This window comes from Momordica charantia (assembly GCF_013281855.1).
Source record: "Momordica charantia cultivar OHB3-1 chromosome 4 unlocalized genomic scaffold, Mcharantia_2.0 BLBB01000004.1, whole genome shotgun sequence".
NCBI classification, from domain to species: domain Eukaryota; kingdom Viridiplantae; phylum Streptophyta; class Magnoliopsida; order Cucurbitales; family Cucurbitaceae; genus Momordica; species Momordica charantia.
Window position 1 is genome coordinate 12,766,267 of NW_028275162.1, and position 15,766 is coordinate 12,782,032.

The window sequence follows — 15,766 nt, forward strand, 5'->3', positions numbered from 1 at the left end:
CGTAACTACGAAATATCTCTTGTTAAATTTCTTTGGCGGAGGAAGCAACTTGGGAACGAGAGGATGAAATGAAGACTAAGTATCCATAACTTTTTCAAGATTAGCAACTTTTGAGGACGGAAGTTATTTTAAGGTGGGTAGATTGTAATGTCCCATATTTTTTTCATATGTATTTTAGTAGTTTATGTTTAAATTTGACGAATTAGATAAACTTTGTTTTAATTAAAGGTGTTAAATTTAAAAGGGCTAAAGAAAAGAAAATGAATTAAAGAAAAGAAAATTTATATATATATATATATATATAAAGAAAAGGTGGGCCGCCTGAAACAAAAAAAATATATATATATATATTAACTAATTTATATAACCAATTTTGACTTTAGGTTAAAATTGGGTTGTCCTTCAAAAGTTTTCGTACTGAATTTTTTTCTTTTTGTTCTTCTTCTGTTAGCCGCCACTCACCCTCTTTATTCTTATTCTTTTACTTCCAATTCAGTTTTTTTCCCTTCCTCTCAAGCACGAAGCCAGAAATTAATATTGCTCCTCGAGAATAAGCCACAACACAATTTTGGTTTGATTTTCTCCTCGAACTATTTATCTTTGTAAGTTAAGGTTCAAGATTCAGAAAATTTATTTGTTTTATTTTGTTTGATTTATTTTTTGAAATTGTTCTAGGTTGAGTCAAGAACTTGGGTAGATTGAGCCAAATATTTTATTTTGATTTTGTTGTTGAGGTAAGTGGCTCTGCTTTCGGAATGCCTTAGGGCTAGGTTGGAATTTTTATATGATGTTTTGAATGACTATATGATGATTGTTGTTTGTGAATTGAATGTTATGTGAAATTATTGTGCTGCATTACAAAATGTTTAATTATAAGACCTCATGCATGATCTTGAATGTGAGAATGTTTTTTTATATATATTTTTGTGGCAACTACCCTACTGTAATGCACAGACTAGACTGAAATTAAAGACCTAGGTAGGTGAGACTTGATTCTGCTGACTGGGGAAACCCACCTATCTACCATAACGGAGTTGGTATCATCTGTGTGAGATTAGGTTAATTGCTCACTTGATCAAAAGGAAAGGAAAAAGGAATAGAGTTTGACTGAATAAATATTTAGGTCTCACATGTTCATGTTGCATGTGTATGCATATCTGACCTCGTTAGCTGGATTACTTATTGGATATTTTTAATACTCACTCTTATTCTAATTTTTTTAGGTAATGGCAAGAATATATGAGGCGTGTGACGAGCGGTTTGCTGAATGTGCCATAGGACCGCGTCAACATAATTCTGTTTTTGTATTCCATATTGAATTATGTTTAAGTGTTTTATTTTAAAATTCAGAGATAGTGTTTTCTTTTTTATGGGATCCCAAATAAAGGTTTCTAACGATTTTGTAGTTATGAGATTTTCTCTTTGACGTTCCTATGTGTTACCATTTTTTAAAAAATTTAAAACCTTTGAAAGCATGCATGTATTAACGTCCCTAGTTAGTCTAAGTCCGAAAAAGTCGGGTCGTTACATATTAAATCTTATGTTTGTCAATTTATTGATAATATCATGTGTTTCCTCCCCTTATTGATTAGAACATGAGTGATTCAGTAATTTTCAAATTTGAAATTCCCTCCCCATGCTTGATATATTGCTGTTTTTCTGTTATATACCACTCATATATGTCTGATATATGTTATTGATATACTTCTGATTTGATTCTCTGATTCTGATATACATGTTATTTCTATGTGCTGATCTACCTTATTAATTTGCATTTTATCTACATGTTATTTCTATGTGCTGATCTACCTTATTAATTTGCATTTTATCTACCATGTTGATAATGATATGACTATGATATATGTGTACTGATATACTGTTTATATACCACTGATATATGTCTGATATATACTTCTGTTATGATTATTTGATTCTAATACACCTCTATTATACCTGTGATATGTATGTGCTGATGAAGGGTAGAATTGGAATTATAAAAATTTCAAAAATTCAAATTCAAATATTTTGCCATAGTTACAAAATCCAAAGGGTGTTGGCGTTTTTGAAAAGATGGGTAAACCTTTTGCTACCTATGGCAAATTTTCAATAAAATATGCATGTTCAAATAAAGTAGAAAGTTTGAAATTTTAGATAACCCCAACCTAGCTCAACTGATTAAGGTATGTATCTCTGACCAAAATGTTGTGTATTCAAACCCCCACCCCCACATGTTGTTGTACTAAAAAGCAATTTACAATTTCACAAAGTTAGCATAATGTAATGAAAAGGCACTTATAAAAGTTACACTTTTTTCTCTCAATGCTTATAATAATGTCATTTTCACTTTTATTTGAAATTTCATAACATTATCGTCAATTTAAACCTTGCAAAATACCAACTAGCTTATAGCATGTGATCAAACACGAAGACTTAAATGTAAACAATGGGAAGGGGTTGTGTTCCTGTTACTGTGATGTTACTAACTTATGCTCCAGCAACAAGGTTGCTAAAACTACTGACCAAACAAATACTACATCTTCCCAAATTACCTAGATTTTAACTCTACTCCAAAACCCCATTTGGACCAACAATATATTAGAACAGTTTTTAGCCAAATTATTCCTACATACCCACACTTTATACTCAAAGATAGATCTAATACAACTTAAAGTCACTTTCTCTATTACAGTCTCCCGAAAGCTAATAAAGAGGTCATTCAACATGGTGATTAAGCACATTGAACATGAAAATGTAAAGCAAGCTTTTAACTAAGTAGAAACAACTTCATAAACCAAAAAATCAGTGTTCACAGTATTGGTTCACAACCCTCTTAGGGGCCGTTTGTTTCGTGGGAATCCAAGATTCCAATTGGAGGGGCATCTGGATTCCCACATTTGTTTTGTGGGAAATGTATGATACCCAAGCATCTCAAGATGTCCAGGTATCTTAGGATGCATGTACACGAGGTATCTAACGAGTTTTTTATGCCCTTTTGAAATGTGGGTATCCAAGATTCCCGTGTTGAGGGCATCCGCTCTTTATATTTTTCTCCTTCATTTTTTTCCATATATTTTCTTTCATCAATTTTCTTTATTTTTCCCCAAAACATTTTTATTTTATTTTTAAATTTATAATTTAAATAAATTAATGGACTCATTGTCTAATAAGCAATTTTATGCAATTAAGTATATTTGTACATTACATTTACATATAAAATAAACTGTAATTAAATTATATAATATCTCGATTTATTTTTAATATTTTGAAGGAATTATATTATTAATAATATTTATTATCATAAATATATAATTTTAAAGCACCAATTTTTTTTACGACCAATATATCTGTGATATATTTCCTCTTAAAAAAATATAATATGATGGTAAGATAAATAAAATTTACCCAAGATAATACCAATTATATGATTGTCTTTTTGGAAAAATATTAAAGTTGAAAATGAAATATATATTGAATTACTAGGAATTAATTTGTTCTACAAAACAACATATAAAAAAACAAAATATTAAATTAATTCAAATAAATCAATTATATTAAATGAATTTATAAATTCGTGAGGGCATTTTTAGAACATCCTGTAAATTTAACACATTCCCAAGAACAAATCGTGCCAAATAAATGTGGCTATCAAAATATTCTTGCACATCCTTAATAAATTTTCCTAAACAAAGAGGAATGGAGAAGAAAATACAAAACTCATGCAATAGAGAGTATAAAAGAAGAAGAGAAAATCAGTAAAATCTTCACTGCAACTACCCTTCTTCTTTGGGTTTTTCCTCTAAGGTGAGAATCTTATCTCCTTTGTGTCTTGTCTTACTTTAGGATCGATGAAAAATCAATGGAGGCAACCTTTCTTTTAAGCTTTTATACCTCTCCTACAAATCTAAGGTAACAATTTCAAGGGTAAAATGGGATCCAAAAGCAGCAATAACGCCCCGCGTTACTCAGGTTAGATTTAATATGGACTTTCAAGGTTCAACCCCAAATTATTTAAATTTATATCGGCATAACTTATTTTAATTTGTTTTATTCTTAGTATATTTTACTTTGGATCATTGGAGTCAAAATGGTTTATAATTAAAACATATAGGAATTCTAATTCTTTAAACCTTTGGACAATTTAGAATTTGGGCCTTTTTGTTTCAAATCCAAACAAAAGAGAAATAAAAGAAAAAGAAGGGGAAATGCCAAAACCTAAATTTTTCTTTTCCGTCATCGTTCAAGCAAGTCCCTCCCTCCCCCACATTTTTCCTCTTCCTCTCGTTGGTGACGAGCCTCCATCAATGCCGCGACCCCGCCTTCCGACGACCCACCCTGACAGCAGCAGCACTGCGCCTCTGTTCCCCGACGACGCACTCGAGCGAGCAGCAGTTTGGCAACGCGGACGAACTGGCAGCATGTGCTCGACGTTCGTGGTGGCTGGGTTTTTCTGGGCGTTTCCGGTGGCTATCGACAAAGTTTGGGTTGATTAGCGGTGACCCACGACTCTTAGCACATAGTATTGGTGGCCCGTGCTCCTTGGGTAGCGGCCAGCAGCGTCGAAGTGGTTTTCGAGCGACTTTTTCTGTTGTAAAAATGCAAATAGCTTAGATTCTCTGCGTTCGACGACTATCCACTTCCGTTCAAGGCCCAATTTACGCTACCCACGCCTATCCGAAACAGATCTAAGTCATTTACACATAAACAAAGTCGATCTCGTGGTAATGGACTTTCGAAACCCCCTTGGAATGTTTTTCCCATGGCTGAAAATTAGAAATAACTTGTTGTTCTTCTTGTTTTATGGTATAGGTGTTGAAAACATGCAAGGACTAGGAGCGTGGTAGTGTGTAAGTAGTAATAGGGGCGGGTGTGTGCGTTTATAAACTGTTCAAAATGTGTTTTGGTTATTGGGTTATCTAAAATGCATATTTCACATTGTTATGATTACTAGATGTGTTAGTTAGGAATGATTGAATGAATGCTCTCAAATTGGTCATTCGTGCTAGCGTTACGTTGTTGGAGTAGGTTGGATGAAATTGTTTAGTTTTCTTTTGTCAGATGTGTATTATAGTTACCTGTTGAAAGGGTCTGTTTCAAGGCTGTGCGAGTTGTATCTATTCTTATCACTTTGTGTAAAGCATGTTGAAAATGTCTGAGAATGTTGCTATTTATCTTACAAGAGCCATTAGGTGTGTGTTTCCCTATGATGTGAGCATGCTGCTGGTTTGTTAAATGTTGTGTTATGCGATCTTTATGCGTTAAAATCATGCAGGACAATGGGTTGTGCTAGGACATTGTAAAAAGTGTAATTAGGAGGCTAGTACTGGAAATCTCGGTTGGAGACGTGGGTGAAGACACCGAGAGTGTCAGGGCCCCGGGTGCAAAGGTCGGGGACTGATATGGTACTACTGGGTGTCGAGGCTCCAGGTACCAAGGTTGGGGGTCAATACACCAGTCTTAGTATGGACGAATGTTGAGGCCCCGAGTACAAAGGTCGGGGGTCGGCATGAAGAAACAAATCATTGGATCAGCACTCTAGTTGGGTGTTGGGTTCCGGGTATAAAGGTCGGAGATCGATTAGTGAAGATGAGCGTCGAAGCCTTGGGTACAAAGGTCAAGGGTCGAACGCCAAGTTATGTAAATGAGTATCGGGACCTTGGGTACAAAGGTCAAGGATTCGATACTAAGCGAAATGTGGTGACGAAGTTAGAAGGTGTTTGAGAATAGTCAAACACCTACGGGCTAAGAGATGTGGGTTGTGATAGTTTAACGCTCGTTGTATGTTGCCAACCTTTACCACTTGTTGATTTCTTGAAATTCAAGTCAATATGTCGTTTTGAATATCATGTGATAGTATGTTGGTGCTGTGTAGTTAGTGAGGGTTACTTTTTATATACTCAACCCCCACCCTAAAATTATTGTTTTCAGGTAAGGATCCGAGTTTTGACCATGGTGGTGAAGTGGAGAGGGTTCGACTGTGGAAGGACCATTAGGCTGCATTTTTTTTTTATTGTTATTTCTCCTTATACTATCAGGATAGTGGAAGTTTTCCTTTTGTTTTGGACATTCTAGTAGAGCGATGTTTAGGTGTGGCCTTGGTGGCGTGGTCCGATGTCTCTGGACATTTTATTGCTTTTGAGTCGCTGTTTTTTTTTTTAATTATTTAGTAATTTACGAGTATTGGCTATGGAATAAACAGGATTTTATGTTTTGTTAGCCCACGGAAGGCGAGTTGACTTATTTGATTATTGGAGAACTTTTGAACTTTTTAGACCATGTTGGCTTTCATTGTGTGTTAAGGGGAGGGTCGGTGCATGTAGTTGGATAAAGTTACACCGAGTGTACTGTGGAAATTCAAGGGCGTTACAGTTGGTATCAGAGCGGAGTTGTTCCTATAGACTAACCTAGTAATTAGGTTGTTAGTGATAGTGGTCCTACATCAGCTTTCTCGTCACCACCAGGTACGCTTTCCTCCTTCATGACTTGGTTTCCGAAATTGTATGTCCCTCGTGTTGACTTGTCTATATACTTGAACACCATAATGTATTGTTGGGCCTTGCTAGTTAGGCATGGATTTGCTCCCTAATGTTAGTTGAATGTTTTATATTGACGTTGCGTCCTGTGGAACTGTTAGACTACCGTTCACTTGGGACTATATTTAGATTTAAGTGTTAACATTTTTTTTGTGGTTTTGGTGCCTTCCCATTCCAAGCGATGCCGCCTTGTCGTAGTATGAGAATTCGTGCAAACGTTAACCCAGCTCCCGAAGGCGAAAATGTGGTAAACCCACCGACTCCTTCGGCGGGTTCTCAAGGAGGAGTAGTTTGTCCGATCCTTCCAGTAGCAGCACAGGAAAGAATGGATCCTCCAGTTCCCCTGGAAGTCCCCAAGTGAACCCCGAGGTGGCCTTGCTTGCGGAGGCATTACAGGCACTAATTAGTACACAGCTGGGATTGGTGGTACACAAGTCCGGCAAACCCGGGATGTTCAAACTCCTCAAAAGGAGGCCTAGTTCATCAAGGATTTCAAGCGTTTTGGGCCCCCTACTTTTGACGGAGGAAGCGAGAAAACCACTGCAGCAGGGGAGTGGGTTAAGGAGTTAGAAGCTCTGTACTCGTACCTAGGTTGTAACGACCCATTCAAGGTTAAAGGTGCAGTTTTTATGTTGAGAGGCGAAGCTCTGAATTGGTGGGATTCGGTAGCAACTGCAGAAGACCATGCCAATGTACCTATCACCTGGGCGAGGTTCAAGGACTTGCTGTATGATTATTATTTTCCAGAGACCGAGAATGATGCCAAGGAAGCAGAATTTCTTTATCTCACTCAAGGTACGTTCATGGTGGCCCAATATGAAAAGAAGTTTACAGAGCTCTCCCATTTTGCCTTAAACTTAATTCCCACTGAGGAAAAAAATATAAAAAGGTTTGTTAAAGGTCTGTGCAAGGGAATCAGGGGACCAATTGATCTTCAGTGACCAACCACCTACGAGCATCTCAACAGCAGGGCACCCTTCCGTTGTATCCCTCCTGTAGGAAGAGACATTCCGGGCAATGTTGGTCCGCTAATAGAGTCTGCTACAGATGTGGGAAAGAGGGACATATAGCAAGGGATTGCCCTATGACAGGCTCGAACGCACAAAGGTTGGGTTAGAAGGCCTCCTCAACAGTGCTGACTCATGAGGGTAACCAGAAGGCTCGAGTTTTTACAATTACCTATGAGAAAGCAGACAATGTCGAGGCTGTGGTAACAGGTATTTCTGTTATGTTTTGAGTTCTTGGGTTATGCGTTATGGATTTATGCATTTATCCTTGTATCTCTTTTCAGGTACTGTTCTAGTTCTTAGTGTACCTGCTTATACGTTGTTTGATTCGAGTTCAAGTCACACCTTTATTTCCAATGCGTTAGTTCGACAAGAGAATCTAGAGCCAGAACCATTGGGCTTCTTGCTATCGGTGTCCACACCATCGGGTTCAGTATTGGTCACTAGCCAAGCGGTGAAAGCAGGGAAGCTATCTTTTGATGATTAGACCTTTGAGGCTAGATTAATCCTACTCGACATGCGAGATTTTGATGTCATATTAGGCATGGATTGGCTAGCTGCTAACCAAGCTAGCATTAATTGCTCGAAGAAGGAAGTCTCCTTCTAACTACCCTCCGGCTGGAGCTTTACGTTCAAAGGTGTTATGGTGGGGTTCCAAGGGTAGTTTCAGCACTAAAGGCTCGACATCTTTTGCAGCATGGTGCTTAGGGTTATTTGGTGAGTGTCGTTGACACCAATAAGGTTTCTCCCAATGTCGACTCCATCCACGTAGTCAAGGAGTTCCCTGATGTGTTCCTTGAGGACCTCCCTAGGCTACCCCCAGTTTGTGAGTTAGATTTTTGTATTAACTTGCTGCTTGGGACAGCATCCATCTTGAAAGCACCCTACCGAATGGCTCCAGTCGAACTAAAAGAGCTTAAGGTACATCTAGAAGAACTACTAGACAAGGGCTTCATTCGCCCAAGCGTATCCCCTTGGGGTGCACCGGTACTTTTCGTGAAGAAGAAGGATGGATTGATGCGGCTTTGTATCGATTACCGAGAGCTAAATAAGGTGATGATAAAGAACAAGTACCCTCTCCCTCGTATCCAGGACCTGTTTGATCAACTGAAAGAGGCAACGGTGTTCTCGAAGATAGACTTGCGTTCAGGATATCATCAGCTGAGAATTAAGGAGGTTGACATACCTAAGACAACCTTCAGGACTACGTACAGACACTACGAGTTTACGGTGATGTCTTTTAGACTCACCAACGCCCTCGCGGCATTCATGGACCTTATGAATCGAGTCTTTAGAAATTTCTTGGATGTGTTTGTGATTGTGTTCATTGACGACATTTTGATTTACTCCAAGACTGTAGAACAGCAAGAAGGGCACCCAGTGCAAGTCCTGACCGCTTTGAGAGAAAACAATTTGTATGCTAAGTTCTTAAAGTGCGAGTTTTAGTTGGACAAGGTGGCCTTCCTTGGTCACATAATCACCAAGGAGGGCATTGAGGTGGATCCAGCTAAAGTAGAAGCATATAGCAGTTGGCCGAGGCCCAGCACGGTGACAAAAATCCGTAGTTTCCTCGGATAGCTGGTTACTACAGAAGGTTTGTCTAAGACTTTTCCCGTTTGGCTGCGCCATTGACTCAGTTGACTTGTAAGAATGTTGTTTTCGCTTGGGGCGACGAATGCGAGAAAAGTTTCCAAGCATTGGAAGGAACGACTGGTCACGACCCCTGTGTTGATCGTACCGGATGGGACAGGGGGTCTAGTGGTGTACAGTAAGGTTTGGGTGGCATGTTGATGCAGTATGGGAAGGTTATTGCATATGCCTCGCGACAGCTAAAGGTGCACGAGCTCAATTACCCCATCCATGATTTAGAACTTGCAGTGGTAGTGTTTGCCTTGAAGATATGAAGGCATTATTTGTATGGGGAGACAATTAAGATATTCACATATCATAAAAGTTTGAAATACTTTTTCACTCAAAAGGAGCTTAATCTAAGGCAAAGGAGGTGGTTAGAATTGGTAAAGGACTATGATTGTGAGATCAATTACCATCCGGGTAAGGCGAACGTAGTGGCCGATGCCCTTAGTAGAAAGGCGACGAGTGCAGCATCCTTGGCAGCATCAAATAGTCCAGTACTAGCAGAGTTGGACCGTTCCGAGGTGGAATTGGTAGTGGAAGATGTCGCGGCTATGTTAGCTCGACTTTCGGTGGAACCCACCTTAAGACGACGAATCATTGCTGCCCAAAAGGAGGATCCCAGCTTAACAAAAGGTTTCAATATGGTGGGTCAATGAGATTTCTCTCTTTCTGGTGATGCGGCTTTGCTCTATCGAGGTAGGATGTGCGTACCAGAACATTTTCCTTTGAGGCAGGATTTGCTAGCAGAGGCTCATAACACCCCATTCTCAACTCACCTTGGGAGTACAAAGATGTACAAGGATCTCAAGAAGCATTATTGGTGGCACAACATGAAGCGAGAAATTGCCCAGTTTGTTAGTAAGTGCCTGACGTGTCAACAGGTGAAGGCCTCGAGGCAGAGACCTGCCGGGTTGCTGCAACCCTTAAGCATACCTATTTGGAAATGGGACGACGTGGCAATGGATTTCATCACAGGGTTACCAAGAACAGACAAAGGGTACACAGTGATTTGGGTTATTGTGGATCGTTTGACAAAGTCGGCTCATTTCATTTCTGGCAAGGCCACGTACTTAGTGGAGAAGTGGGTAGAACTATACTTGCAGGAGATAGTTAGACTTCACGGCATACCTGTGTCCATAGTCTCAGATCGGGACCCTCGATTCACGTCAACTTTTTGGCGTAGTTTTCACAAGACACTTGGAACTCAACTTGATTTTAGTACGACGTTTCATCCTCAAACCGACGGCCAGACTGAACGTTTGAATCATATTCTGGAAGATATGTTGAAGGCTTGCATAATGGACTTCGGTGGTGGGTGGGATAAACACCTGTACTTAATGGAGTTTGCTGACAACAACATTTTTCAAGCAACCATTGGTATGGCGTCGTATGAAGCTTTGTATGGGATGTAGTGTAGGTCCTCAGTTCATTGGGATGAGGTTGGTGAAAGGTTACTGTTGGGACTAGAATTGGTGCAAATGACTAATGAGGTCATCCAAAGGATCAGGGCGAGAATGAAAACTGCTCAAAGTCGACATAAAAGTTATGCGGATAATCGACGTAAGGAGTTGGAATTTTGCGTCAGCGACCAAGTTTTTCTCTGTGTGGCACCGGTGAAAGGGGTCCTACGTTTTGATAGGAAGGGAAAACTTAGCCTAAGGTATATTGGACCTTTCGAAGTTTTGGAACGCATCGGTCCAGTACCTTATAGATTAGCCTTACCTCCATCGTTGGCTATAGTGCATAACGTGTTTCATGTGTCCATGTTGAGGAAGTATGTCCATGACCCTTCCCACGTTTTGAATCTCAAACCATTGCAGTTGGATAAAGCTTTGTGCTACGAAGAGATACCTGTTGAGATTTTGGCAAGGGAAACCAAGACGTTGAGGAATCGAGCAATTGACTTAGTGGAGGTTCTATGGAGGAACCACCAGGTTGAAGAAGCTACTTGGGAAAGGGAGGATGAGATGAAAGCCAAGTACCCGAGTTGTTTTCCCAGCGAACTTTCAAGGACAAAAGTTTTTGAAGGGGGGAAGTCTGTAACGCCCCGCGTTACTCAGGTTAGATTTAATCTGGACTATCGAGGTTCTACCCCAAATTATTTAAATTTATATCGGCGTAACTTATTTTAATTTGTTTTATTCATACTATATTTTACTTTGGATCATTGAGGAGTCAAAATGATTTATAATTACAACATATGGGAGTTCTAGTTCTTTAAACCTTTGGGTCGTGCGTTAGAATTTAGAATTTGGGCCTTTTTGTTTCAAATCCAAACAAAAGAGAAACAAAAGAAAAAGAGGGGGGAAAGCCAAAACCTAAATTTTTCTTTTACTCCTTCACGCAAGTCCTCATTCCCCCACGTTTTCCTCTTCCTCTCATCGGTGACGAGCCTCCATCGACGCTGCGACCCTGCCTTCCGACGACCAACTTCGGCAGCAGTAGTGCCACGCTTCCGTTCTCCGACAACACACTCCGGCGAGCAGCAGTTCAGCGACACGGGCGTACCGGCAGCATGTGCTCGACGTTTGTGGCGGCTGGGTTTTTTCTGGGCGTTTCCGGTGGCTGTCGACAAAGTTTGGGTTGATTAGCGGTGACCCACGACTCTTAGCACATAGTATTGGTGGCCCGTGTGAAGGGATGGGAATCCCGGAGCGGAAGCGGACTTTCGTTGCTGATTTTCGGGATACAAAATCGAATTTTACAGAGGAAATACAAACCTTTGAAGAACGTTTCTTCAGTAACTTCCCCTCGAACACCACCACCGGATCTTCCTCGCTATCCTCTTGGGTCTCGGGATCGTGCTTGTGGTAGCACGTTGATAGAAGAGAGGGAGAGATTGAGAGAATTTTTAGAGCAATTCTGGGAGTTTTTCTATTCTGTGACCTTCTGTGTTTTTTTCATTCCCCAACTCTTGAAGAAGAAGAAGGGTGACGTGGGATAACTCCCCACGTCACAAAACCTCCCACTCCCCTACAATTTTGCAGGGGAGTTTAATATTAATAATATTAATATTATTATTAATATTAATATATATATATAATATATATAATAATAATTATAATATATATATATAATTAATTAACCAAATTAATTAATTATTAATCCAATTAATAATTAATAAATATATATATACATAAATAATTAACACTTAATTATTTATTATAAAATTAGAATCATATTCTAAAACATTTCTCTCATATAACCTATAGTTTTAATGTACATCTTATGCACATTATTTTTAACCTATAGTTTTAATATGAATCTCATTCATATTAATTTTATTTGAATCTCATTCAAATAATATCTCTCATAATATATAGTTTTAATTTACAATTAACTATATATATTATAATGTATAAATATACATATAATCCCTTAAGTAATTTGAACAATTCAAATTCTTCCAAAAAATTTGATCCTCGTTTTACCCGTTATGAGCTAGCAAGGGGACCTAATGGACCTACAGATCCGAAGCTCCAACGATGCAAGATTAATCGGTCAAACTTATTGACCGAGTTAATCTAGATTCGTTAACTACGAGTCATTCCACTAAAGACCCGCAGTTGCACTCTTCTCACTGTAGAATGTTTTCGTGTCCATGGATATACGACCACTAATGACGAGTCAATCCTTCACGAGTGTTCGTAACTCAAGTTAGGTCAAATTACCGTTTTACCCCTAAGTTACATCTTACTCCTTAAACATCACTGCTCCTCTAATGAACAACCCGGTTATGGTCCAACCAATACTCGGAAGTCCCTCTCGGCCAATGAGAGGGTGGGGCCCCTTGTTCAAGTCCCAGAGTCAGCATTTAAGGGAACATTCATCTACTCCCCTAAAGTCGGGGAGGAGTGAATTCCATCTTGTAAAGTTATGTTCCCAGCTCCCCACTCGGTCTCATCCCCAAAATGGTAGGAATATTGAGTCGGCGACTCGAGCCACGCTCACCCATACAGATCAAAGGACGAGCCCTCACGGGCAGGAGTCCATAACTCACTCAGGATTGAGAATGAGCTGCCTGGTCATCCTAAGAAATAGCAATTTATTAGTTAACGGTGTTACACCTAAAGATTGCCTATTTCGCGGTCCGGTCTTATACAAACTCATTGTACAGGATACCCCTCACTCGCATGTCTCCACACGAACGACCTGGATCGAGTCGTCTGTAACCTTTACAGAGTGGGCCGTATCCATAGTGTTGCCAGGATAAGGTACCTAGCCTTATCCATATACTATAGACCCTTTAGGTTATTCACGGGATATTATCCATTCATATATCAGGGGTATATCAAATATATATGCCCCGTATATCAACTATATACCCAGTATACATACTGTCCCGATTACATCAAAAATAACTTTGGATGTTTAGTTTATTGGATTTTGGACAATGCAAAGCTATGATTCAACAACAAATTTATTGAATAAAAATTTATTAAATAGACATTTGTTTTTACAAAATACAAACTACGAGTTTAGGGCAACACACCCAACACCGTGCTCCTTGGGTAGCTGCCAGCAGCGTCGGGGTGGTTTTCGAGCGACTTTTCCTACTGTAAAAACGCAAACAGCTTAGATTCTTTGTGTTTGACGATTACCCACTTCCGTTCAAGGCCCAATTTACGCTACCCACGCCTATCCGAAACAGATCTAAGTCATTTACACCTAAACGTAGTCGATCTCGTGGTAACGGATTTTTGAAACCTCCTTGGAATGTTTTCTCCATGGGTGAAAATTGGAAATAACTTGCTGTTCTTCTTGTGTTTATGGTATAGGTGTTGAAAACACGCAAGGACTAGAAGCGTGGTAATATGTAAGTAGTAATAGGGGCGGGTGTGTGCGTTTATGAATTGTTGAAAATGTCTTTTGGTTATTGGGTTATCTAAAATGTATATTCCATGTCGTTATGATTACTAGATGTGTTAGTTTGGAATGATTTAATGAATGCTCTGAAATTGGCCATTCGTGCTAGCGTTACATTGTTGGAGTAGGTTAGATGAAATTGTTTAGTTTTCTTTTGTTAGATGTGTATTATAATTACCTGTTGAAAGGGTATGTTTAAAGACTATGCGAGTTGTATCTATTCTTATCACTTTTTGTAAAGCATGTTGAAAGTGTCTGCGAATGTTGCTATTTATCTTACAAGAGCCATTATGTGTGTGTTTCTGTATGATGTGAGCATGCTGCTGGTTTGTTAAATGTTGTGTTATGCGATCTTTATGCGTTAAAGGTTTGTTAAATGTTGTGTTATGCGATCTTTATGCGTTAAAATCATGCAGGACAACAATGGGTTGTGCTATGACATTGTAAAAAGTGTAATTAGGAGGCTAGTACAGGAAATCTTGGTTGGAGACGAGGGGTGGAGTGGAAGTTATGAATGAAGACACCGCGAGTGTCAGGGCCCCGGGTGCAAAGGTCGAGGACTGATATGGTACTACTGGGTGTCGAGGCTCCAGGTACAAAGGTTTGAGGTCGATACGCCAGTCTTAGTATGCATGAATGTCGAGGCCCCGGGTACAAAGGTCGGGGGTCGGCATGAAGAAACAAATCATTGGATCACCACTACTAGTTGGGTGTCGGGTTTCGGGTACAAAGGTCGGGGGTCGACACGCCAACTTGGTTAGAATGGGTTTCGAGACTCTGGGTACAAAGGTCGGAGATCGATACGTGAAGATGAGCGTCGAAGCCTTGGATACAAAGTCAAGGATCGAACGCTAAGTTATGTAAATGAGTATTGGGACCTTGGGTACAAAGGTCAAAGATTCGATACTAAGCGAAATGGGGTGACGAAGTTAGAAGGTGTTTGAGAATAGTCAAACACCTACGGGCTAAAAGATGTGGGTTGTGATAGTTTAACGCTCGTTGTATGTTGCCAACATTTACCACTTGTTGATTTCTTGAAATTCCAGTCAATATGTCGTTTTGAATATCATGTGATAGTATGCTGGTGCTGTATAGTTAGTGAGGGTTACTTACGGAGTATTTTATATACTCACCCCCTCTGTAATTATTGGTTTCAGGTAAGGATCCGAGTTATGACAATGGTGGTGACGTGGAGAGGGCTCGACTGAGGAAGGACCATTAGGCTACATTTTTTTATTGTTATTTCTCCTTATACTGTCAGGATAATAGAAGTTTTCCTTTTGTTTTGGACATTCTAGTAGAGCGATGTTTAGGTGTGGCCTTGGTGGCGTGGTCCGATGTGTCTTGACATTTTATTGCTTTTGAATCGATTTTTTTTAATTATTTAGTAATTTACGAGTATTGGCTATGAAATAAATAGGATTTTAGGTTTTGTTAGCCCACGGAGGGCGAGTTGACTTCTTTGATTATTGGAGAACTTTTGAACTTTTTAGACCATGTTGGCTTTCATTGTGTGTTTAAGGGAGGGTCGGTGCATGTAGTTGGGTAAAGTTACACCAAGTGTACTGTGGAAATTCAGGGGTGTTACAACAATAGCCCAAATTCGTTTAGTGCATTAATTTCTCGGGTAAATGCCTGCCGTTGCTTTAAGCTTTTTTCAGACTTAGCTCCAATGCTCTGGCGTCACCTTTGCTACCACAAAACATTAAAAATTAGAGTCTTTTCATA

General features: G+C 39.5%; 1 long non-coding RNA gene across 1 annotated transcript; it reads left to right on the forward strand.

Moving 5' to 3' along the window:
* The first annotated feature begins 4,206 nt into the window (after nucleotides 1-4,206).
* Nucleotides 4,207-15,596, forward strand: LOC148211845 (uncharacterized). Its single transcript, XR_015790149.1, has 3 exons — nucleotides 4,207-4,718; nucleotides 4,807-4,844; nucleotides 15,196-15,596. It is a non-coding gene; the product is annotated as an uncharacterized LOC148211845 (long non-coding RNA).
* Nucleotides 15,597-15,766: the final 170 nt, after the last annotated feature.